The sequence below is a fragment of the Arachis stenosperma genome, chromosome 6 (assembly GCF_014773155.1).
Source record: "Arachis stenosperma cultivar V10309 chromosome 6, arast.V10309.gnm1.PFL2, whole genome shotgun sequence".
In the NCBI taxonomy this organism is placed as follows: Eukaryota; Viridiplantae; Streptophyta; class Magnoliopsida; order Fabales; family Fabaceae; genus Arachis; species Arachis stenosperma.
Genome location: NC_080382.1, coordinates 84,004,312 through 84,030,826, shown reverse-complemented (window position 1 = coordinate 84,030,826; position 26,515 = coordinate 84,004,312). Strand labels below are relative to the sequence as shown.

The 26,515-nt window shown below is 37.5% G+C and overlaps 1 non-coding gene across 1 annotated transcript; it reads left to right on the top strand.

Annotated features, from left to right (window-relative positions):
* Window positions 1-24,123: 24,123 nt before the first annotated feature.
* LOC130938572 (small nucleolar RNA R71) lies at window positions 24,124-24,227 on the top strand. The gene has a single exon (XR_009069733.1). It is a non-coding gene; the product is annotated as a small nucleolar RNA R71 (small nucleolar RNA).
* Window positions 24,228-26,515: the final 2,288 nt, after the last annotated feature.

Sequence of the window (26,515 nt, the reverse complement as noted above, 5' to 3'; positions counted from 1 at the left end):
AAGCATGAAGAGCTTCTCTCAAAACAGAGCCAAACAGAGCCCCCACAGTCAAACTCTAAGTTTGGTGTTGGGAGGCCACAACCAAATTCTAAGTTTGGTGTTGAACCCCCACATTCAAACTCTAAGTTTGGTGTTGGGAGGTTCCAACATTGCTCTGAGTATCTGTGAGGCTCCATGAGAGCCCTCTGTCAAGCTACTGACATTAAAGAAGCGCTTGTTGGGAGGCAACCCAATGTTATATTTTATCTATTTTTCTTTGTTATTTTATGTTTTCTGTAGGTTGATGATAATAGGAAGTCACAAAATCAATTGAAAAAGCAAAAAACAGAATGAAAACAGGAAGAAAAATAGCACACCCTGGAGGAAGATCCTGCTGGCGTTTAAACGTCAGTAAGGGTAGCAGTTGGGCGTTTAACGCCCAGTCTGGCACCATTCTGGGCGTTTAACGCCAGAAAGGGGCACCAGACTGGCGTTAAACGCAAAAAAGGGGCAAGAAGTTGGCGTTAAACGCCAGAAATGGGCACCAGCCCAGCGTTTAACGCCAGAATTGGCACATAGAGCAATTTTGCTTGCCACTTGGTGCAGGGTTGAATTTTCCTTGACACCTCAGGATCTGTGGACCCCACAGGATCCCCACCTACCCCACCACCCTCTTTCTTCTTCTTCACCCATTCACCAATCACCTCTACCACTCTTCCCCAAAAACCCCTCACCATTCAAATTCAAACCACTTTCCCTCCCAAACCCACCCTCCAATAACCGAACCCTACCCCTCTCTCCACCCCCATATAAACCCATCTTCACTCCCTCATTTTCATACACCCTAAACACCACTTCTTCCCCTTTGGCCGAACCACAAAGCCATCTCCATCTCCTCTATTTCTTCTTCTTCTACTCTCTTCTTTCTTCTTTTGCTCGAGGACGAGCAAACCTTTTAAGTTTGGTGTGGTAAAAGCATTGCTTTTTGTTTTTCCATAACCATTTATGGCATCCAAGGCCGGAGAAACCTCTAGAAAGAGGAAAGGGAAGGCAAAAGCTTTCACCTCCGAGTCATGGGAGATGGAGAGATTCATCTCAAGGGTGCATCAAGACCACTTCTATGAAGTTGTGGCCTTGAAGAAAGTGATCTCCGAGGTCCCTTTTAAACTCAAAAAGAGTGAATATCTGGAGATCCAATATGAGATCCGAAGAAGAGGTTGGGAAGTTCTTACCAACCCCATTCAACAAGTTGTAATCTTGATGGTTCAAGAGTTCTATGCCAATGCATGGATCACCAAGAACCATGATCAAAGTGTGAACCCGGACCCAAAGAATTGGCTTACCATGGTTCGGGGGAAATACTTAGATTTTAGTCCGGAAAATGTAAGGTGATGACAAGTCATCTTAGCCTAGTTTCACTAGTCTTTTTCTTTTGTTTTCAATTGAATTATGCACTTTCTTGAGGTCTAAGCAAGCCAATTTGGGTAGATTTTCATGCTTCCTTTGATTGAATCAACCATAGATAAATTAATGCAAATTCATGAGGTTTTATGCTATAATTGTTGCATATTATGATAGATTGAATATCTCATGATTTTGAGCATAGCTTTGATGTGTTTGGTTGATTAATGATAGGTGAAGAAAGCTTGAAGAAAGGTTGAAGCAAGAAGGAATGGCTAGGAGCAAAGAGAGGACAATGAAATAAGTGAAATTGAACCAGGAAGCAAAAAGTTGGACCTAAAGTTAGCCCTCAAACTTTTGCACAAACTTTTGGGTGAAAAGTTAGCCTCAAAGTTAGACCCCTAACTTTTGGGCTAACGTGAGAAATTGAAAATCACTCCCTGGGCTACTCACGTTTGCGCCAACGTTAGCCCCCTAACTTTTGGGCTAACGTTGGCATGAGAAAAACCTCCCTGCCACCAAAAGTTTGCGCTAACGTTAGCCCCCTAACTTTTGGGCTAACGTTGGCACATGAAGATACAAGGGGAGGGGCAAAAGTTTGCGCCAATGTTAGCCCCCTAACTTTTGGGCTAACGTTGGCGCCATAGGTGCATTAGGAAGGGCCAACGTTGGAGCAAAAGTTAGACCCCTAACTTTTGCACCAACGTTGGTATCAGCAAATTAGGCTATCTGATATGAAAAGTTGGAGCAAAAGTTAGACCCCTAACTTTTGCTCAAACTTTTACTCCAACTTTTGCAAAACTCCAACCCGGTTCAATTGGTTCACTTTGGTTCCTCTCCAAACTCCAAGAGCAATCAACCAAGGCCTCTTTCAACCCAATTCCACCAAGAGCAAAGGCCCAACTCAAGGCTTGAAGATCATTTGAAGAAAGTGTATAAATAGGATAGAATTCAAGTTATTCGGGGAGCTTCCCTTTTTAGTTTTCATAGAGCTTTCTTTTCGGTTAGCATTGGGAGCTCACTTTTACATTCTAGCATTGTTGTTTTAATTCAAGAGAATTGGGGAGGAGAATTGATCTCTCTTCTTCCTTGTTCTTGCCAAGCACTCTTTACTTTCTTTGCTTCGGATTTTAGGGGGAGAATTGAAGAAATTCTGTTTCAATCTCACCTTGGATCTTGTTTATTTTCACTGCAATTGAATTTCCATTTCTGTTACTTGCTTCTTCATCTAATTTCCTTGCAATTTATAATTTCCTTGCAATTGTTCCTGTTGGATCTAGGAAGGCATTGAGATCTAAACTTGGTTTTCTAGTCTCTTGGGTCCTGAGATCCGGATTTCCCATTTACCACTCTCTGTTTATTATTTCCATGCTCATTTACTTTGCTGTTTAAGATTCGGTTTAATCCAAGCGATTTTCTAATTCTCTGCTTGTTGCAATTTTACTTTTCCTTGTTTAATTTCTGCAAATCCAACTCCCAATTCCCTTTACAATTCACGCCATTTACATTTCTTGCATTTTAAAATTTTGCAATTTACATTTCTTGCGTTCTAAGTTTCTGCCATTTAATTTCTTGTTCTTTAAGATTCAGCACTTTTCTCTTTATTTTCATGCCAATTACCCATTCCCTTTACTTTCTATGCAATTTAAATTCTGCAAATCACAAATCACTCAACCAAATCTTGATTCGCTTGACTAAATCAACCACTAAACTAAAATTGCTCAATCCTTCAATCCCTATGGGATTGACCTCACTCCCGTGAGTTATTATTACTTGATGCGACCCGGTGCACTTGCCGGTGAGTTTTGTGTCGGATCGTTTTCCGCACGTCAAGTTTTTGGCGCCGTTGCCGGGGATTGATTAGATTGACAATGATTAAGTGAGGTGGTAGTTTAGATCAAGCACTTTTTCTTTATTTTTGACTAACCCACTCACTGTTTGAAGTTTTGCTTCTATTGACACGCTAACTGTTTGAGGTTTTGTCTCAATTAACTACACTCTATTTTCAAAAATACCACTGTGTATTCCTTGTGATTGATTTATATGTCACAGGAAAGAAGAGCAGCCAGAGGGAAGGATATCATTGAAGAAGGAGTTTCTGAGAAAGAAGAACACCACGACATGAAACCGCAACTTATCACATTACTCAAGAAAAATTGTTCCTATGGTGGAAACCCATTGGAAGATCCTGAACAGCATATATCCATTTTTCTAAGGACTTGTGGTGCTGTCAACCCTGAAGGTGTAAATCATGACACTTGTAAGCTCTTGTTATTTCCCTTCTCACTAAGGGATGAAGCTGCACAATGGTTCGAAACCGTTCCTCAGGGAAGTATTACTAGTTGGGACGATTTGGTTACCCAATTTCTGGCCAGATTCTCCTCATCCCAACAGACCATCAAGTTGAAAGAGGGAGAACATCCATTCACACAAAGAGAAGAAGAACCACTCCTCATGACATGGGAAAGATACAAGAAAGCAACTGACAATGTGGGTATTCGAGCTTTCTATGAAGGATTAACCCCAGAAATAAGAAAAGCAGTGGACTACTCCTCAGATGGCTTACTCAAAGCAACATCAATTGCCCAAAGAACTGCAGATTTCAAGGATAAAGAAGTTAACAATCAACAATCATTTGAAAAACAAGAAAAGGCAATTTTAGAAAAGGAATTAATGAATCTTGAAGGAGTAAAGGCAATCATGAATCAAAACAAGCAGCTGCACGATCAAACTCAGCAACAATTGGAGTCAATATCTAGACAAATTGATTTTCTCCATTCTGCTACAGTGAAGGCACAATTTCCACCATGGAAGCCACATTCTTATCTAAGAATGAGGGCATCTCAACATCAGGAACAAAGGGACTTCAACTACAACAACCCCAATTCCCCAACCCTACAAAAACACCACCATACCAACAACAATCAATACATACCACCACACTACCCACCCTTCCAACCCCCAACTCCCAACAATCAACCAATCTCACAAGACTCTCAAAGGGTCACTAATCTGAACATCATAGTAGAGAGAATGATGAAACATCAAGAGATGATGAGCAAGAACCATGAGGCCTCATTCGGGAAAATTGAGAGGCAAATGGAACAATTAGCTAAGAACTTCACAGAAGTGAGTGAGAAGAAGGCTAAAGGAAAAGAATCACTCATCCAAGATGAAGATCACAAAGCAAAGTCTCAGTTAGAAGGACAAGGGGACAAGGAGAAGGAAGCACAGAATCTGAGTTGAACAAGCACAGAGGATGTCAAGCTAGTGACAATAAAAGAGCGCTTGTTGGGAGGCAACCCAACCAGAGGTAACCATCTTTTCATATCCAATTCAATAAAAATGTTAATTAAGTTTTATCTAGATTGCAAGAAGCTAAGTTTGGTGTTGCACACTAAAACAATCTAAGGGGGAATGAAGAATTCTAAGTTTGGTGTTCCACCATGATCCCATTATGACACATTCTCACTTTATGCATAATATGGGCTTCAAGCATACTGGATGAATTAGTTAACTCTTTTGCTGTTTTCTAGTATTCAGCCTTATTACTTTTGAGAAAAAGAATTTCACACATGGTTAATGAAAACCTTTGGCAAGGTACTAAGTTTGGTGTTCCCACACCAAAGTAAGTTCAAAAAGCCCACAAATAAATCATGCAGACTAACCACTGTTTCTAAGTGCTTGGGGAACAAGCAACTTCCAATATCACTACAGAATATCATACAACTTTTGGAGATTTTTAGCATCATCAACCAAAGAGGTGAAAGATGAACATGAAAGTCAGCATTGATGATGATGAGAAGAAGGAAAGCAAGTGAACTCCAACAGGTTGTATTGTTAAGTGATTATTTTACATCAAGTATTGCTGAAATTGAAAGTTGGATTGTATCCTTATTTGTCCTGCCTGTCTGCATAGTATAGTTTTCTTTATATACCCCTGCCTACCTGCATAGCATAGTCTTTCTTTATAATTTAATAAGCAAGATGCTTGATTATTCACAACATTCTTATCTTCAAAACTTGTTTGCACTCAAATTTTCAAGAATGCATCACATGAAAGTTCTTTGAAAAGAAGGATTGAGGAATTAAACAATTTTGAGGTAAGCAAAAGATTAGGAGAAGTGGCGGTTCTAGTTGTATGATTATGTATTGAGGTCGCATGCTTGTGAAAACTTGCATGGGAGCTCATAGGCAGGATATGAAGTTCAAAGAAGTATTGTGGAGATTCTCAAAAATCAATTGATCCGAGAAGCGGCAAACAAGACAAAAAGAAAAATAAAGAAAATACAAAAACAAAAAAAGAACATGGCCCAAGGCTCTGAGCATCAATTACTAGGCAGAAAAAGAAAGAAAGAAACAAAAGCTCAAAGAGTTGTTATCCTAGTAAATGCTTGTGGTTGAAGTGTGTCAAGGAAAGAGGCTTGAGCAAGTAAATCCTTAGGGGTGCTTTAACACCTAATACCTTAAAACCAACTGGTTTAGGAGTATTGATTGAAAACTTATTTAAAGAGCCGCCTTGAGACATGACACTTAGAGTCGAGGTCAAAGCACAGAAACTATAAGCTGCTTCAAGGTGATTACATATAAAGAGATCTCTATGATACCATTCGGATGAAAATCCTAAGACCTACGACTCCCAATATGTAAGGACTAGTGAGCACTGAAGCCCTTGCATGAGCATATAATTTAGAGTTCACCCCACTGTTACTTAATCACTTCACTCAATGTACTTTACAAGTGTTCTTCAATCCATCTTAATTGAAAGAACCTCTGAGCATAATTCATTTCTTGCTTGGGGACAAGCAAGCTTTAAGTTTGGTGTTGTGATGACAAGTCATCTTAGCCTAGTTTCACTAGTCTTTTTCTTTTGTTTTCAATTGAATTATGCACTTTCTTGAGGTCTAAGCAAGCCAATTTGGGTAGATTTTCATGCTTCCTTTGATTGAATCAACCATAGATAAATTAATGCAAATTCATGAGGTTTTATGCTATAATTGTTGCATATTATGATAGATTGAATATCTCATGATTTTGAGCATAGCTTTGATGTGTTTGGTTGATTAATGATAGGTGAAGAAAGCTTGAAGAAAGGTTGAAGCAAGAAGGAATGGCTAGGAGCAAAGAGAGGACAATGAAATAAGTGAAATTGAACCAGGAAGCAAAAAGTTGGACCTAAAGTTAGCCCTCAAACTTTTGCACAAACTTTTGGGTGAAAAGTTAGCCTCAAAGTTAGACCCCTAACTTTTGGGCTAACGTGAGAAATTGAAAATCACTCCCTGGGCTACTCACGTTTGCGCCAACGTTAGCCCCCTAACTTTTGGGCTAACGTTGGCAGAAAAACCTCCCTGCCACCAAAAGTTTGCGCTAACGTTAGCCCCCTAACTTTTGGGCTAACGTTGGCACATGAAGATACAAGGGGAGGGGCAAAAGTTTGCGCCAACGTTAGCCCCCTAACTTTTGGGCTAACGTTGGCGCCATAGGTGCATTAGGAAGGGCCAACGTTGGAGCAAAAGTTAGACCCCTAACTTTTGCACCAACGTTGGTATCAGCAAATTAGGCTATCTGATATGAAAAGTTGGAGCAAAAGTTAGACCCCTAACTTTTGCTCAAACTTTTACTCCAACTTTTGCAAAACTCCAACCCGGTTCAATTGGTTCACTTTGGTTCCTCTCCAAACTCCAAGAGCAATCAACCAAGGCCTCTTTCAACCCAATTCCACCAAGAGCAAAGGCCCAACTCAAGGCTTGAAGATCATTTGAAGAAAGTGTATAAATAGGATAGAATTCAAGTTATTCGGGGAGCTTCCCTTTTTAGTTTTCATAGAGCTTTCTTTTCGGTTAGCATTGGGAGCTCACTTTTACATTCTAGCATTGTTGTTTTAATTCAAGAGAATTGGGGAGGAGAATTGATCTCTCTTCTTCCTTGTTCTTGCCAAGCACTCTTTACTTTCTTTGCTTCGGATTTTAGGGGGAGAATTGAAGAAATTCTGTTTCAATCTCACCTTGGATCTTGTTTATTTTCACTGCAATTGAATTTCCATTTCTGTTACTTGCTTCTTCATCTAATTTCCTTGCAATTTATAATTTCCTTGCAATTGTTCCTGTTGGATCTAGGAAGGCATTGAGATCTAGACTTGGTTTTCTAGTCTCTTGGGTCCTGAGATCCGGATTTCCCATTTACCACTCTCTGTTTATTATTTCCATGCTCATTTACTTTGCTGTTTAAGATCCGGTTTAATCCAAGCCATTTTCTAATTCTCTGCTTGTTGCAATTTTACTTTTCCTTGTTTAATTTCTGCAAATCCAACTCCCAATTCCCTTTACAATTCACGCCATTTACATTTCTTGCATTTTAAGATTTTGCAATTTACATTTCTTGTGTTCTAAGTTTCTGCCATTTAATTTCTTGTTCTTTAAGATTCAGCACTTTTCTCTTTATTTTCATGCCAATTACCCATTCCCTTTACTTTCTATGCAATTTAAATTCTGCAAATCACAAATCACTCAACCAAATCTTGATTCGCTTGACTAAATCAACCACTAAACTAAAATTGCTCAATCCTTCAATCCCTGTGGAATCGACCTCACTCCCGTGAGTTATTATTACTTGATGCGACCCGGTGCACTTGCCGGTGAGTTTTGTGTCGGATCGTTTTCCGCACGTCATAAGGTTGGCATTCAACTTGCCCATGATGCAAGGAGATGAACACCCTTACACTAGAAGGGTAAACTTTGATCAAAGGTTGGACCAAGTCCTCACAGTCATTTGTGAAGAGGGCGCCCAATGGAAGAGAGATTCAAGAGGGAAGCCGGTTCAATTGAGAAGGCATGACCTCAAGCCCGTGGCTAGGGGATGGTTGGAGTTTATCCAACGCTCAATCATTCCCACTAGCAACCGGTCCGAAGTTACTCTAGACCGGGCCATCATAATTCATAGCATCATGATTGGAGAAGAAATAGAAGTTCATGAGGTTATAGCCCAAGAACTCTATAAGGTGGCGGACAAGTCCTCTACCTTGGCAAGGTTAGCCTTTCCTCATCTCATTTGTCACCTCTGTTATTCAGTTGGAGTAGACATAGAAGGAGACATCCTCATTGATGAGGACAAGCCCATCACTAAGAAAAGGATGGAGCAAACAAGAGACCCCTCTCATCATGAAATCCCTAAGATACCTCAAGGAATGTACTTTCCTCCACAAGACTATTGGGAGCAAATCAACACCTCCCTAGGAGAATTGAGTTCCAACATGGGACAACTAAGGGTGGAGCACCAAGAACATTCCATCCTCCTCCATGAAATTAGAGAAGATCAAAGAATCATGAGAGAGGAACAACAAAGGCAAGGAAGAGACATTGAGGAGCTCAAGCACTCCATAAGATCTTCAAAAGGAAGAACAAGCCGCCATCACTAAGGTAGACCCGTTCTTTTATCTCCTTGTTCTTTACTTTTCTGTTTTTCGAAAATTATGCTTTATGTTTATCCATGTTTGTGTCTTATGATCATTAGTGTCTTAGTGTCTATGCCTTAAAGTTATGAATGTCCTATGAATCCATCACCTTTCTTAAATGAAAAAATGTTCTTAATTGAAAAAGAGAAGAATTGCATGAATTTCAGATTTTATAGCAGATTAATTATTTTGATGTGGTGGCAATACTTTTGTTTTCTGAATGTATGCTTAAACAGTGCATATGTCTTTTGAATTTGTGGTTCATGAATGTTAAAGTTGTTGGCTCTTGAAAGAATGATGAAAAAAGGAGTCATGTTACTGAGGATCTGAAAAATCATAAAAATGATTCTTAAAGCAAGAAAAAGCAGTGAATACAAAAAAAAAAAATAAGAGAGAAAAAACGAAAAAAAAGGGAGAAAGAGGAAAAGAAAGAAAAAGCAAGAAATAAAGTTGTGATCCAAGGCAAAAAGAGTGTTCTTAAGAACCCTGGACAACTCTAATTGGGGACTCTAGCAAAGCTGAGTCACAATCTGAAAAGGTTCACCCAATTATGTGTCTGTGGCATGTATGTATCCGGTGGTAATACTGGAAGATAGAGTGCTTTGGGCCACGGCCAAGACTCACAAAGTAGCTGTGTTCAAGAATCATCATACTTAACTAGGAGAATCAATAACACTATCTGGATTCTGAGTTCCTAAACAAGCCAATCATTCTGAATTTCAAAGGATAAAGTGAGATGCCAAAACTATTCAGAAGCGAAAAGCTAAAGCCCCGCTCATCTAATAAATACTGATCTTCATAGATGTTTTTGAAGTTCATTGCATATTCTCTTCTTTTTATCTTGTTTGATTTTCAGGTGCTTGGGGACAAGCAACAATTTAAGTTTGGTGTTGTGATGAGCGGATAATTTGTACGCTTTTTGGCACTGTTTTTAGTATGTTTTTAGTATATTTTAGTTAGCTTTTAGTATATTTTTATTATTTTTTAGTTAAAATTCACTTTTCTGGACTTTACTATGAGTTTGTGTGTTTTTCTGTGATTTCAGGTATTTTCTGGCTGAAATTGAGGGACTTGAGCAAAAATCTGATTCAGAGACTGAAAAGGACTGCAGATGCTGTTGGATTCTGTCCTCCCTGCACTCGAAGTGGATTTTCTGGAGCTACAGAAGCCAAATTGGCGCGCTCTCAACGGCGTTGGAAAGTAGACATCCTGGGCTTTCCAGCAATATATGATTGTCTATACTTTGCCCAAGATTTGATGGCCCAAACCGGCGTTCAAAGTCACCTTCAGAATTCCCAGCGTTAAACGCTGGAACTGGCACCAAAGTGGGAGTTAAACGCCCAAACTGGCACAAAAGCTGGCGTTTAACTCCAAGAAGAGTCTCTACACGAAAATGCTTCAATGCTCAGCCCAAGCACACACCAAGTTGGCCCGGAAGTGGATTTTTATGTCATTTACTCATCTTTGTAATTCTGAAGCTACTAGTTCCCTATAAATAGGACCTTTTACTATTGTATTAGACATCTGGGTAGCTATCTTTAGTCTTATGCTATCTTAGATCATGGGGATGGCCTCACGGCCAGGCCTAGACCTTGTTCTTATGTATTTTCAATGGTGGAGTTTCTACACACCATAGATTAAGGTGTGGAGCTCTGCTGTACCTCGAGTATTAATGCAATTACTATTGTCTTCTATTCAATTCAGCTTGTTCTTGTTCCAAGATATCACTTGTTCTTCAACTTGATGAATGTGATGATCCGTGACACTCATCATCATTCTCACCTATGAACGTGTGACTGACAACCACCTCCGTTCTACCTTAGATTGGGTGAATATCTCTTGGATTCCTGATACACGACGCATGGTTGATCGCCTGACAACCGAGCGCTCGCCTGACAACCGAGCCAGCCATTCCGTGAGATCAGAGTCTTCGTGGTATAGGCTAGAACTGATGGCGGCATTCAAGAGAATCTGGAAGGTCTAAACCTTGTCTGTGGTATTCTGAGTAGGATTCAATGATTGAATGACTGTGACGTGCTTCAAACTCGCGATTATGGGACATTAGTGACAGACGCAAAAGAATCACTGGATTCTATTCCGACATGATCGAGAACCGACAGCTGGATAGCCGTGCCGTGACAGGGTGCGTTGAACATTTCCACGGAGAGGATGGGAGGTAGCCACTGACAACGGTGAAACCCTTGCATAATGCTTGCCATGGAAAGGAGTAAGAAGGATTAGATGAAGACAGTAGGAAAGCAGAGAGACGGAAGGGACAAAGCATCTCCATTCGCTTATCTGAAATTCTCACCAATGAATTGCATAAGTATCTCTATCTTCATCTTTATGTTTTATTCATCATCTATACCCATTTGAGTCTGCCTGACTGAGATTTACAAGGTGACCATAGCTTGCTTCATACCAACAATCTCTGTGGGATCGACCCTTACTCGCGTAAGGTTTATTACTTGGACGACCCAGTACACTTGCTGGTTAGTTGTGCGAAGTTGTGATAAAGAGCTGAGATTGCAATTGTGCGTACCATGTTGATGGCGCCATTGATGATCACAATTTCGTGCACCACCACGCTAATACAAACTTCCAGAAGCATGGAGATGTGGAAGATGGCCTTGGGCGTGCCACTTGGTGTTGAAGGCGTGGCACGCCAGGTTACTTGGGCCAATTAAAATGTCCTGGGTGTGCCACTTTAGCTCGAAGGCGTGGCAGGCCAGGAGTGAAACAGAGGACAGCGTGCCACTTGAATGGTGAGTTGTGGCACGCCAAGTCAGAAACAGAGGAAGCTTGACACGCCAGAGAAGCGCCAGTCACACGCTAGTTGGAAGATCACGTTTGTTGAGTATCTTTTCCCTCCAAATTGTAATTTTCTTTTCACTTTTGTAACTTCCTTTATAAGTAGCTATCTCAAGAGATTGTAGAGTTTTAGTTTTCAATTCACTTTTCACTTTTCACACTTCATCTATTCCATCTTTTGTACTTTCTTTTCTGAGATATAAGTAGCTAAATTCCCTCTCATTGAGAGAGGGAGCTCTATTGTACTTTATGGATTAGAGATAGTGAATTTCTTCTTCTCTTCATCTTCTTTTTGATTTGCTAGAAGGAATTTCAATTTTTATGCTTAGTGTTCAATTAACTTGGAAAAGAGATTGAATACAAAATGGGTTTCATGGGAACCTTGGAAAAGGAAACATGAAACCAAGCTAGAAATACCTTCTCACACTTGAGTAGAATCTGGGTTTTAGTGTTTGGATATGGTGACATACAATCCTCCATCTACTTGAATCTATGATGATGTGTGGTATAATCAGGGACCAAGCATTTCTCTCTTCATGAGCAATTAGAGCAACGAATTGGCTATTGCAAGATCTGAGAGATTGAGTCACCAAGAGATTGGGGCTCAATCAATCATAATTGCCAAGAGGTCAATGAGTAGCATGATTGAAGAGGATATGAGCTGGATTTAATCCAAAGAGACAATATCTCCTGATCTCAATGAATTCCCCCATTCTTATCTCTCCCATTCTTTTATAGCTTTTATTTACATTCTGCAAATTCCCATTCCCCTTTACATTCCTGCTATTTCCATTTCTGCACTTTATTGCTTTCCTTTATTCTTTTGCCATTTATGTTTCAGCCATCTATAATTCTGCACTTACAACTTACTCTGTTAAGCTTGACTAATTCACCAATTAATTAAAATTGTTCAAATCTACCAATCTCTATGGATACGATCCCACTCCACTGTGGGTTAATACTTGATGATAATTTTGGTGCGCTTACCAAGAGCGGATTCATCAATATTATTGGGAGGGAAGTGAATCTCAAACTCATCAGTGCCAGTTATGGCATTTTATGCCAGAAAAGGGTCTCTGGTGGGAGTTTGGACGCTAGTTTGGGCCATCAAATATACTAAAAAGTAACTAAAACATACTAGAAACTACCTAAAAATGATGCCAAAAAGTATATAAATTATCTGCTCATCAGGATTGAATTAAATAAATGGTGGATTGGATTATATATGTGTCATGTGAATTATGATGAAGATTTTATGAGTTGTGTATGTTAGAGTTTGACTATGATATTGATGAGAAAATTGATGATTGGTGTTGTTGATGGGAATTGATAGATGATATAGTGGTGTTGTGTGGAATGAATTGGAATAATAATGATGATGAGTATATGATTTGATGATGAATGATGATAATTAGGTATATGGCTTGTATATGGAATAATGTTATTGTAATTGGGGTAATGGAATGAATTGGGGAATATAATTGTATTGGGTACTTTGGTAGTGATGTGTGTTTGATTGATTAGGTACATGAATTATAGGATTTGGAATTGGGTTTTGGTTGTGAATTTTGGAAAGTTGAGAACCATGTGTTTTTGGCAAAAACCAGTGTTTGGTAAACTTTGACGGATCATAACATGAGCCTCAAAGCTTGAAATTAGATGAAATTTGTTTTAAATTAAATATGGCTTCCAGACCTTTAAATTGATATAAAGTTTGTAGAAAATGAATTTTCTTAGAGGAAGTTATAACTATTTAAAGTTTGGTGTTTCAAACTGAAATTCTGCAGCATTTAATTTTTCCGAGTTTGATGCAGCATGCGTATGCGACCACCTGCACGCGACACAACCAACACTTTCAGGTTCAGTATCTTGCATACGCGAGTAAGGTGCATGTGTACGCAAGCAAAGGAAAATGCACCTACGCGTAGGTGTGGCCTACGCGTACATGTGACCCCTGTTTTGCTAAAAAAGTATTTTTCTTCAGTTTTAAGGGTTCTCTAGCTTTCCAAACTACGTTAACTTCTCTTTGAGACTTATGGTTGGTAATTAGAACCTAAAATTAGGGAGAATGGGTTAATTAATTTGAGTAAGTGATTTTCTTTGATATGAGTTTAGAGCCGGTGCCTTAGACCTTGGGAGGTTTGTGGATAAGGTTAGCGAATGTGGTGTGGTGAGGTAGTCATTGGCCGACATCTTGACAGCTTGAGTGCATACCTTTTGGGCTCTTGATCCACGAGTTTGACTGCTTCTCTTGACAACAGAGCATTTGAATCCGTGAGATCATAACCTTTGTGGTAAAGGATGGAAACAATTGGCAGCATTCTTGATATATGGAAAGTCTAAACCTTGTTTGTGGTATTCCGTGTAGGATCTGGGAAGGGATGATTGTGACGAGCTTCAAACTCGTGAATATTGGGCGCAGTGACATTGTGCAAAAGGATAAATGTATCCTATTCCGACACAAGTGAGAACCGACAAATGATTAGCCCTACGAAAACCGTAGCTGGACCATTTTCACTGAGAGGACGGATGATAGCCATTGACAACGATGATCCACCAACACATAGCTTCCCATAGAAGGAGCCATGCATGTTTGGAGAAGAAGACAGTAGGAAAGTAGAAATTCAGAGGGTAGAGTATCTCCGGAACCTCAACCTATTCCCCATTACAAAATAACAAGTACCATTTAATTCATGTTCTTTTACTTTCTGCAAACAAAACTCTTTTAATTATTAAACTCCTGACTAAGAGTTACAAGATAACCATAGCTTGCTTCAAGCCGGCGATCTCCGTGGGATCGACCCTTACTCACGTAAGGTATTACTTGGACGACCCAGTGCACTTGCTGGTTAGTTGTGCGGAGTTGTGAAAAGTGTGATCACAATTTCGTGCACCAATTGCCTCTGGTGTCCAGGAGACTTATATCTTACATCACTGGGCACTACTACTGAGAACTTTCGGTTCTCATTCCATACTTTGTTGTTGTTTTTCAGATGTAGGTCGGAACCCATCTCGGTGAGTTACTTGATGGTGACAGAGCGGAGGATCTTTGCTATGATTTGGAGTCTTTTGGCTATTTGTTTTAAGTTCTCTCTCTTTTGTATTTATATTTACATTAGAGTCTTACTTTATGAGAGATATCCTGTATACGCTGTTTTAACTTTCAAAACTCTATGTCTGTATCTACTAGTCGGCTTAAACACTGTGGGCTATGGCTAGTCCTTTATGATTATTATACTCTTATATATCTATATATGTCTTGATATTTTGTAGCTTTATCTTGCACCTTTATGCTTTTAGCTTGGTGTGAACGTTTGCGCCTTTGAAACTCTGTTTTCGAGCATATTTCTTCATCAGGCTTCTAGAATTATTATTCCTTCTATATATATTTATGTATGAGCCTTAGGATTGTCATGACTTCTAATTAACCTTTGGTTTACGGCATGAGGTAAGGTTTAGGGTAATTAGGGTGTTATATTTAGTGGTATCAGAGCAGTTCCTCCTCGTGAGCCTGAGGGATAGACCGATTGTTCTTCATTTAATATTTTACGTCTTTTCATAAAACCAAAATTGGATCTAAACTATCTTCCAATAGATTTAGATCCTTTGATGAAGTACGAAGACTTTTTCTAAAGAAGCAAATGAAAGATGAATTGATGATAAAGAATAAATTATATTAATCCATTGAAATACAACAGATTTCTCTCCCCGAATGAAAAAAGAATTAGCTATTCATTACTGTAAAATTGCAAATTGGATATGAAAGAAATGAAAGAAGAGAAGGGAGTGAGAAGAGAGTCCGAATACTCCCCCAAAGATATGTATCCGTTGTGACCCTTCTAGCCCTATTTATAACCTATTAAAAATGCAAATTCAAATTCAATTCAAATTACATTAAATTCAAAATTAAATTGAGCTTGATTTTCTGGGCTTCACTCACTTTGGAAGCTTGGAGAATTGAGGAATAAATGAAGAAATTAGAGCTCTGGAAGTTGGACTAAGAGTTAGCCGTGTAGCAGCATGCAAATCACATTAGACAACACTATTTTTCATCCAAGATGGTCCAACTTGGCCTCTGTTTAACTTTGCCGTGCCACGCCATTTGAAGAACGTGGGATGCCGACAACTATGCTTCACTTTTATCCCAAAATAACTTTATGTTTTGCATCAGCTGATGGACGCTACAAAACTGGCGTGGGATGTGAACTGGGGGTCATGCGTATGCATTTGTGATTCATAAGCATGATTTTTCTTTTTTCACTATTTGTGCGTACGCATGAGGGATGCATACGTGCAGCTCCCCTTTTGTACTGAAACATGCGTATGCATGTAGCACGTGTACGCATGATATGCAAATTGCCGTTTGACGCTATTTTCTCCACGTTGGATGCCAAATGAATCCAGGATTTAATTTCAGCCTTAAAATGTGTCTTTCAAAGCATGTCCTTCATTCCAAAACGTGTCATTGGCTTCTTCCTGTATTCTTTTGATGCTTTTTTTATCTATCTCCTCCTTTGTTCTTGTCTAGCATCTTTCAATCATTTCCTACACTTATCAAAATACAAAGCACCTCTAAGAAGAATTGATCAAATCTCCAAAAAAATCTCAATTAAAGCAAGGAAAATTTCCAAATTAATTCAAGGAAAGAATTTCGAAGAAACTTTGATCAAAAGCATGAAAATTATAGATCACTACCTTTATTTAAAGAAATAATAAATAAAAACAACTATAGATGCTTATGCATCAGTGGTATTACTTGACATGATTCGATGCACTTGCTGAAAAATTCTGCATCAATATCTTATATCACTGGTTACGATCGTGGATAAGAGTGACAAACGGCTGAAAGGCAAGATGGTTTCTTTGGTTAAGGTAGATTGGGACACAATGAAGAAACGGAATTTACCTGGGAGTTAGAAGATAAGATGAGAGCCGATTATTTGCATTTGTTTACATGTAAAGGAAATTTTGAGGGCAAAATTTTCTTTTTAGAGGGTAGAAGATAACGTCCTATTTTTTTCTTGTAATCAAACAACATTTTGATTGTTCAGTAGTTAGTTTTCATTTTTACGAGTCATTTCTGAACCGTGCAAATAAAATAAATGATAATATAATTTCATTATTATGTTATTTATTTTATATGCTATAGTTATAATAAAGTTTAGATAATAATATTATTATTATTATTGAGTTCAATATTTGCCGATATAACTAAATATCAGTACTCTTTGATGAACTTAGAGTTGCTAATGCTTCTTCATAAATTTTAATTTATTTTAATCATTATGTTACAAATGTAATTTATATTAGTAACTTATATATATTTATCTCCATATGTATTATTACTTGGGTTTTAATACACTTACCTCGGTAATTATCCGTTTAAGATATTTATAACTTGAACCGCCCCAAATCATGACACTTAACCCCATGTGTCAATTAAACACTTTAATCATCACCATTAGTCATCATTCAACCATGCAAAGCTTCATTTAGGTGAGAAAAGAGAAAAGAGAACTGAGAGAGAGAAAGGAAGAAACTGTGAAACCCCAAATTTTTAAGTCTGATTTCTTGAGCTTTATAACTCTGATAAAAAATATAATCTGATTAAAATGTTCATATCTTCCTCCTTTTCGCATTGGCATCAATTTGTTTGATAGAAGTCGACGATGAAGCTGCTGTCCCTCCATGCATGTTCAGTCAAGTGAGCCCAGAAGTGGAGTAGCGATCTCTGATGTTTTCTTCTCAGATTTCTTGGTCAGAAAGTTTTTCTGGTGCTTCGGTTATAAGGACAGCGAGCGAGAAGTAGGGTTTGATAAATTTTAACTGATTAATTGTGATTTTGATAAGTGAGTATTGGTTTATTGATTGTTGTTTGAAGTTTGATTGACATTATATTGATTTTGTTGATATATTGATGATTTTTGGGGCTATTGTGATGGAGAATATTGAGAAAAATTGATGAGGTTTGATGCCATGAAATTAAATTAAAAGTGGTGAAAAATCGGTAACTGAAAAACACAAAAATGGATTATAAATCAAGTAAATGTTTTCAAGAAAATCACAAGAAAGGTTTTGGTTTTGGGAAGCTGTATTTATCACCAACACAAAAATATTTTTGAGAATGAAATTGTAATTCGATAAAAAATTGAGGTTGATTTTGTAATGTAAATGAGTTTAGGGGTATTTTGAGTAAAAAGTAAGAGTTCAGAGATGAACAGGTATTTTATAAAAATTCTGGATTATTTTTGTAAATATTAATATATGTGTAATTTAATTATTAATTTTCTGAAATTATTTGATTAAAAATAAAATACTTAAAGACTTGAGGTTTAAAGTATAATTTCTAAAAGTCTAAAGAATAAAGCCTTAATAAAATTAATTTTTGTATAACAAAAATGGAAATACTAAATATTAATAATTGTTATTACTATTGTATTTATACCTATTTAATTAGTAAATATTTTATTATCTATTTTTATTTAATCCATTTTTATTTTTAAGTAAGAAAAGAAAAGTAAAAAAATAAGACTTTCTAAAAGCATTAGAAATAAAGAGTTATATTGAAAATCGTACGAATTCCTTTTCATAAGACATTTAGGAAAAGGTAAGAGAATAGTGCGAACATGATTTGAGATATTAAGAATTATAAAGTAAAAGACTAAAGAAAAGAAAACAAAACAAAAGAAAACAAGCAGAAATATTGTTTGACACTGAGAACGAGCCGAGATGATTGTTTACATGCTGAAAACGAGCAATGATATCGTGGTGAGCCTACTGAGAAATTCTTTCCAGGGATACAATGGCCAATTTGAGTAGATTGTCGTATATCTAAGGTGGTGTCCTTATAGAGGTTTATCATGACATCTGGTGGACGAAATTGTGATTCATACTTAAATTGTTGTTCGAAATTGATTCCCAAGTAATGGCCCTAAAAACTTGGTGCTCAATACCATGGTCTAAACATAATTTCACAACTTCGCTCAACTAACCAGCAAGTGTACTAGGTCGTCCAAGTAATAAACCTTACGTGAGTAAGGGTTGATCCCACAGAGATTGTAGGTATAAAGCAAGCTATGGTCATCTTGTAAATCTCAGTCAGGCGGATAATAAATGGTTATGGAGTTTTCGAATAATAATAATAAATAAACTAAAAATAAAGATAGAAATACTTATGTAGATCATCGATGGGAATTTCAGATAGGCGTATAAAGATGCTGTGCTCCTGCTGAATCTCTGCTTTCCTGCTGCCTTCATCCAATCCTTCTTACTCCTTTCCATGGCAAGCTGTATGTAGGGCATCACCGTTGTCAATGGCTACATCCCGTCCTCTCAGTGAAAAAGGTCCAAATGCTCTATCACGGCACGGCTAATCATCTGTCGGTTCTCAATCATGTCCGAATAGAATCCCTTGATTCTTTTGCATTTGTCATCACGCCCAACAATTGTGAGTTTGAAGCTCGTCACAGTCATTCAATCCCGGAATCTTACTCGGAATACCACAGACAAGGTTTAGACTTTCCGGATTCTCATGAATGCCGCCATTAATTCTAGCTTATACCACGAAGACTCTGATCTCACGGAATGGAAGGCTCGGTTGCCAGGCGAGGGCAACCATGCGTCGTGCATCAGGAATCCAACAGATACACACTCTAGCTTTCACTTGTAGAACGGAAGTGGTTGTCAGGCACGCGTTCATAGGGACGGATGATGATGAGTGTCACGGATCATCACATCCATCAGGTTGAAGTACGAATGGTATCTTAGAGCAGGAATAAATTGAATTGAATAGAAAATAGTAGTAATTGCATTAAAACTTGAGGTACAGCAGAGCTCCACACCCTTAATCTATGGTGTGTAGAGACTCCACCGTTGAAAATACATAAGTGAAGCTCCAGGCATGGCCAAATGGCCATCCCCCAAAATATGATATGAATTCGAAAATAGGGAGAAGGACCTATGGTCAAAAGACTGAATGGTCATAGACCGAATGGTCAAAGACACTGAATACAATAGTAAAAAGTCCTATTTATACTAGACTAGCAACTAGGGTTTACAGAAGTAAGTAATTGATGCAGAAATCCACTTCCAGGGCCCACTTGGTGTGTGTTTGGGCTGAGCTTAAACTTTACACGAGCTAAGGATTCTTTTGGAGTTGAACGCCAAGTTGTAACGTGTTTTTGGCGTTCAACTCTGGTTCGTGACGTGTGTCTGGCGTTTGACTCCAGAATGCAACATGGAACTGGCGTTGAGCGCCAGTGTACGTCATCTAATCACGAATAAAGTATGGACTATTATATATTGCTGGAAAGCTCTGGATGTCTAAGTTCCAACGCCGTTGAGAGTGCTTCGTTTGGAGTTTTGTAGCTCCAGAAAATCCATTTTGAGTGCAGGGCAGTCAGAATCCAACAACATCAGCAGTCCTTTGTCAGCCTTTTATCAAAGTTTTGCTCAAGTCCTTCAATTTCAGCTAGAAAATACCTAAAATCACAGAAAAATACACAAACTCATAGTAAAGTCCAGGAATGTAATTTTAGTGTGAAAACTGATGAAAACATCCCTAAAAGTAGCTAGATCCTACTAAAAACTACCTAAAAACAATGCCAAAAAGCGTATAAATTATCCGCTCATCACAACACCAAACTTAAATTGTTGCTTGTCCCCAAGCAACTGAAAATAAATTAGAATAAAAAGAAGAGAATATACTATAAATCCCAAAATATCAATGAATATTAATTCTAATTAGATGAGCGGGACTTGTAGCTTTTTGCTTCTGAACAGTTTTGGCATCTCACTTTCTCCTTTGAAGTTTAGAATGATTAGCATCTCTAGGAACTTAGAATTTCAGATAGTGTTATTGATTCTCCTAGTTAAGTTTGTTGATTCTTGAACAAAGCTACTTTTATGAGTCTTGGCCGTGGCCCTAAGCACTTTGTTTTCCAGTATTACCACTGGATACATAAATGCCACAGACACATAACTGGGTGAACCTTTTAGATTGTGACTCAGCTTTACTAATGTCCCCAGTTAGAGGTGTCCAGAGCTCTTAAGCACACTCTTTTTGCTTTGGATCACGACTTTAACCACTTAGTCTCAAGCTTTTCACTTGGACCTGCATGCCACAAGCACATGGTTAGGGACAACTTGATTTAGCCGCTTAGGCCTGGATTTTATTTCCTTAGGCCCTCCTATCCATTGATGCTCAAAGCCTTAGATCCTTTTTACCCTTGCCTTTTGGTTTTAAGGGCTATTGGCTTTTTCTGCTTGCTTTTTCTTTTTCTTTCTAATTTTTCTTTGCCCTTTTTTTCTTTTTTTTTTGCAAGCTTTTGCTTTTTCACTGCTTTTTCTTACTTCAAGAATCAATTTTCATGATTTTTCAGATTGTCAATAACATTCTCTCTGTTCATCATTCTTTCAAGAGCCAACAATTTTAACATTCATAAACAACAAGATCAAAATTATGCACTGTTCAAGCATTCATTCAGAAAACAAAAAGTATTGTCACCACATCAATATAATTAAACTAAATTCAAGGATAATTTCAAAACTCATGTACTTCTTGTTCTTTTTGTATTAAAACATGTTTCATTTAATAAAGGTAAAGGATTTATGGAATTATTTATAGCCTTAAGACATAGTTACTCAATACTAATGATCATGAGGTAGAGACACAAAACATAAACACACATATAGCATAAAAACCGAAAAACAGAAAAAAATAAGAACAAGGAATGAGTCCACCTTAGTGATGGTGGCGCTTTCTTCTTGAAGAACTAATGATGTCCTTGAGTTCTTCTATGTCTCTTCCTTGCCTCTGTTGCTTGATCCCTAGTGATTTTGGTGCTCCTATCCTTATTTGCTTCCAATAATTGTGTGGAGGAAAATGTATCCCCTGAGGTATCTCAAGGATCTCTTGATTTGCAGTCAAATGCTCTACTACTGAACTATAGACCCGTGAGATGAATCTCTCCATCTCCTATGACTCAGAGGTAGAAGCTTTTTTCTTCCCTTTTCTCTTTTTTTTTTTTTTTGAGGTTTCTCTGGCCTAACGTGCCATCAATGGTTATGGAAAAGCAAAAGAAGCTATGCTTTTACCACACCAATCATAGAATGTTGGTCGCCCTCGAGCAAAAGAAGAAAGAATAGAAAAAGCAGAAGAAGATATGGAGGAAAGGGAGAGATGTTTGTGTTTCGGCCATGTAGGGTGGGTTTTGGTGGGAAGGATAGATGGATGTGAGTGATGAAGATATGATGCGGAAGAGAGATTGAGGTGATTGGTGAAGAAGAGAGAAGGTAAGTTGGGGTATTTGGGGATCCTGTGGGGTCCACAGATCTTGAGGTGTCAAGGATTTACATCCCTGCACCAATTAGGCATGTAAAACGCCTTTGCATACACTTCTGGCATTTAAACGCTGAAGTGATGCGTATGTTGGGCGTTCAACACCCAATTGCAGCATGTTTCTGCTGTTGAACACCAGTTCCATGCTTGTTTCTGGCGTTTAGCGCCAGATCCATGCTCTGTTCTGGCGTTGAACGCCAGCCAGATGCTCCTTACTGGCGTTCAAACGCCAGTAAGTCCTTCCTCCAAGGTGTGATTTTTCTTCTGCTGTTTTGGATTCTGTTTTTAATTTTAGTATTTTTTTTGTGACTCCATATGATCATGAACCTAATAAAACATAAAAGAACAATGAAAATAAAATAAAATTAGATAGATAAAAATTGGGTTGCCTCCCAATAAGTGCTTCTTTAATGTCAATAGCTTGACAGTGGGCTCTCATGGAGCCTCACAGGTGATCAGGTCAATATTGTAGACTCCCAACACCAAACTTAGAGTTTGGATGTGGGGATTCAATACCAAACTTAGAGTTTGGCTGTGGCCTCTTAACACCAAACTTAGAGTTTAATTGTGGGGGCTTTATTTGACTCTTTACTGAGAGAAGCTTTTCAAGCTTCCTCTCCATTGTTAAAGAAGAAGATCCTTGAGCTTTAAACACAAGGTAGTCCCCGTTCAATTGAAGGAATAATTCTCCTCTGTTAACATCTATCACAGCTCCTGCTGTGGCTAGGAAGGGTCATCCAGGGATGATGCATTCATCCTCCTCCTTCCTAGTGTCTAAGATTATGAAATCAACAGGGATGTAAAGGCCTTTAACCTTCACTAATACGTCCTCTACTAATCCATAAGCTTGTCTTACTGACTTGTCTGCTATTTGTAATGAGAACATGGCAGGTTGTACCTCAATGATTCCTAGCTTCTCCATTACAGAAAGTAGCATAAGATTTATACCTGACCCCAAGTCACACAGAGCTTTTTCAAAGATCATGGTGCCTATGGTGCAGGGTATTATGAATTTACCAGGATCTTGTTTCTTTTGAGGTAAAGTTTGCTGAACCCATGTATCTAGTTCACCAATAAGCAAGGGAGGTTCACCGTCCCAAGTTTTATTACCAAATAACTTGGCATTCAGATTCATGATAGCTCCTAGATATTGAGCAATTTGCTCTCCAGTTACATCTTCATCCTCTTCAGAGGAAAAATAGTCTTCAAACCTCATGAATGGCAGAAGGAGGTTTAGTGGAATCTCTATGGTCTCTAAATGAGCCTCAGATTCCTTTGGGTCCTCAATAGGGAATTCCTTCTTGCTTGAGAGACGTCCCATGAGGTCTTCCTCATTGAGATTCATGTCCTCTCCTTCCTCCCTAGGTTCGGCCATTTTGATTATGTCAATGGCCTTGCACTCTCTTTTTGGTTCTCTTCAGTATTGCTTGGGAGAGTACTAGGAGGAGTTTCAGTGATTTTCTTACTCAGCTGGCCCACTTGTGCCTCCAGATTTCTAATAGAGGACCTTGTTTCACTCATGAAACTTAAAGTGGCCTTAGACAGATCAGAGACTAAGTTTGCTAAGTTAGAGGTGCTCTGTTCAGAATTCTCTATCTGTTGCTGAGAAGATGATGGATAAGGCTTGATACTGCTGAGCCTATTTCTTCCACCATTATTAAAGCCTTGTTGAGGCTTTTGTTGATCCTTCCATGAGAAATTTGGATGATTTCTTCATGATGAATTATAGGTGTTTCCATAAGGTTCACCCATATAATTTACCTCTGCTATTGCAGGGTTCTCAGGATCATAAGCTTCTTCTTCTTCAGAAGATGCCTCTTTAGTACTGTTGGAAGCATTTTGCCATCCATTCAGACTTTGAGAAATTATGTTGACTTGCTGAGTCAACATTTTGTTCTGATTCAATATCGTATTCAGAGCATCAATTTCAAGAACTCCCTTCCTTTGAGGCGTCCCATTATTCACGGAATTCCTCTCAGAAGTGTACATGAACTGGTTATTTGCAACCATGTCAATAAGTTCTTGAGCTTCTGCAGGCGTTTTCTTTAGGTGAATGGATCCACCTATAGAATGGTCCAGTGACATCTTAGAGAACTCAGATAGACCATAATAGAATATATCTATCATGGTCCATTCTGAAAACATGTCAGAAGGACATCTTTTGGTCATCTGTTTGTATCTTTCCCAAGCTTCATAGAGGGATTCACCATCATTTTGTTTGAAGGTCTGAACATCCACTCTAAGCTTGCTCAGCTTTTGAGGAGGAAATAATTTAGCCAAGAAGGCCGTGACTAGCTTATCCCAGTAGTCCAGGCTATCCTTAGGTTGAGAGTCCAACCATGCTCTAGCTATGTCTCTTACAGCAAAAGGGAAAAACATGAGCCTGTAGACTTCAGGATCTACTTCATTAGTCTTAATAGTCTCACAGATCTGCAAGAACTCAGTTAAGAACTGGTAGGGATCTTCCGATAGAAGTCCATAAAACTTGCAGTTTTGTTGCATTAGAGCAACTAATTGAGGTTTCAGCTCAAAATTGTTTACTCCAATGGCAGGAATTGAGATGCTTCGTCCATCAAACTTGGAAGTAGGTGTAGTATAATCACCAAGCATCCTCCTTGCATTATTGTTGTTGGGTTCAGCTGCCATATCCTTTTATTGTTTGAAAATTTCAGCAAGATTGTCTCTGGATTGTTGAAATTTAGCTTCTTTTAGTTTCCTCTTCAGAGTCCTTTCAGGTTCTGGATCAGCTTCAACAAGAATGCCTTTTTCCTTGTTCCTGCTCATATGAGGGAGAAGAGAACAAAAAAAGAAGAGGAATCTTCTATGTCACAGTAAAGAGGTTCCTTATTGTTAGTAGAAGAAGAAAGGGAATAAAGAAAGGAGAATCCAAACACAAGGGTGAGGATAGGGGGCAGTGATTTGAGATGCAAAAAAGTGTTAGTAAATGAATGAATAAATAGAATAAGATGAGAGAGATGTTTTCGAAAATAATTTTTGAAAAGAAGTTAATGATTTTCAAAAATTAAGATGAGAAATAAAATTAAAATTAAAATTTAAAACAATTAATTAATTTAAAAGAATTTTTGAAAAAGAGGGAGGTATTTTTGAAAATTAGAGAGAGAAAAGTAGTTAGGTGGTTTTGAAAAAGATAAGAAACAAACAAAAAGTCAAATAGTTAGTTGAAAAGGATTTGAAAATTAATTTTGAAAAGATAAGAAGATAAGAAGTTAGAAAAGATATTTTAAAATAAAATTTTTGAGAAAGATAAAATTTTGAAAAAGATATGATATAAAAGATAAGATAAAAAGATATGATTAAAATTAAAATTGATTACTTTACTAACAAGAAACTAAAAGATAAGATTCTAGAATTTAAAGATTGAACCTTTCTTAACAAGAAAGTAACAAACTTCAAATTTTTGAATCAGTCAAATTAATTGTTAGCATAATTTTCGAAAATTTGAAATAAAATTAAGAAAAATATTTTGAAAATAATTTTTGAAGTTTTTGAAAATCATAAAAGAAAAATGAAAAAGATTTGACTTTTGAAAATGTTTTGAAAAAGATAAGATTTTTAAATTTGAAAATTTGACTTGACTTACAAGAAACAACTAATTTTAAAATTTTTTTGACTAAGTCAACCCAAATTTTCAAAATTTTGAGAGAAAAAAGGAGAAGATATTTTTTTGATTTTTGAGTTTTTAATTATGAGAGAGAAAAACAAAAAAAAATGACTCACAATATGAAAATTATGAATAAAAACATATAATGCATGCAAGAACACTATGAATGTCAAGATGAACACCAAGAACACTTTGAAGATCATGATGAACATCAAGAACATATTTTTGAAAACTTTTTAGTGCAAAGAAAACATGCAAGACACCAAACTTAAAAATCTTTAATGTTTAGACACTATGAATACAAAAATGCACATGAAAAACAACAAAACTTACAAAACAAGAAAACATCAAGATCAAACAAGAGGACTTACCAAGAACAACTTGAAGATCATGAAGAACACCATGCATGGATTTTCGAAAAATGCATAAATTTTTAGAAAAATGCAATTGACACCAAACTTAAAGGTTGACTCAAGACTCAAACAAGAAACATAAAATATTTTTTATTTTTATGATTTTATTATATTTTGTATTTTATTTTATATTTTTCGAAAAAACATATAGGAGAAAGAAAGTAATGAATCCAAAGTCCTCAATCAAAATTCCCTGAATTATACCAGGTTAGTCTAAAGCTTGATGGCCAGACAAGCTTCAGCATGTTATTTTGAAACTCTAGAATTCATTCTTAAAAATTTAGAATGATTTTCGAAAATAGAGGGAGAAAATCTTTGAAAAATATTTTTGAAAACTTTTTGAAAAGAAAATTACCTAATCTGAGCAACAAGATGAACCGTCAATTGTCCATACTCAAACAATCCCCGGCAACGGCGCCAAAAACTTGGTGGACGAAATTGTGATTCATACTTAAATTGTTGTTCGAAATTGATTCCAAAGTAATGGCCCCAAAAACTTG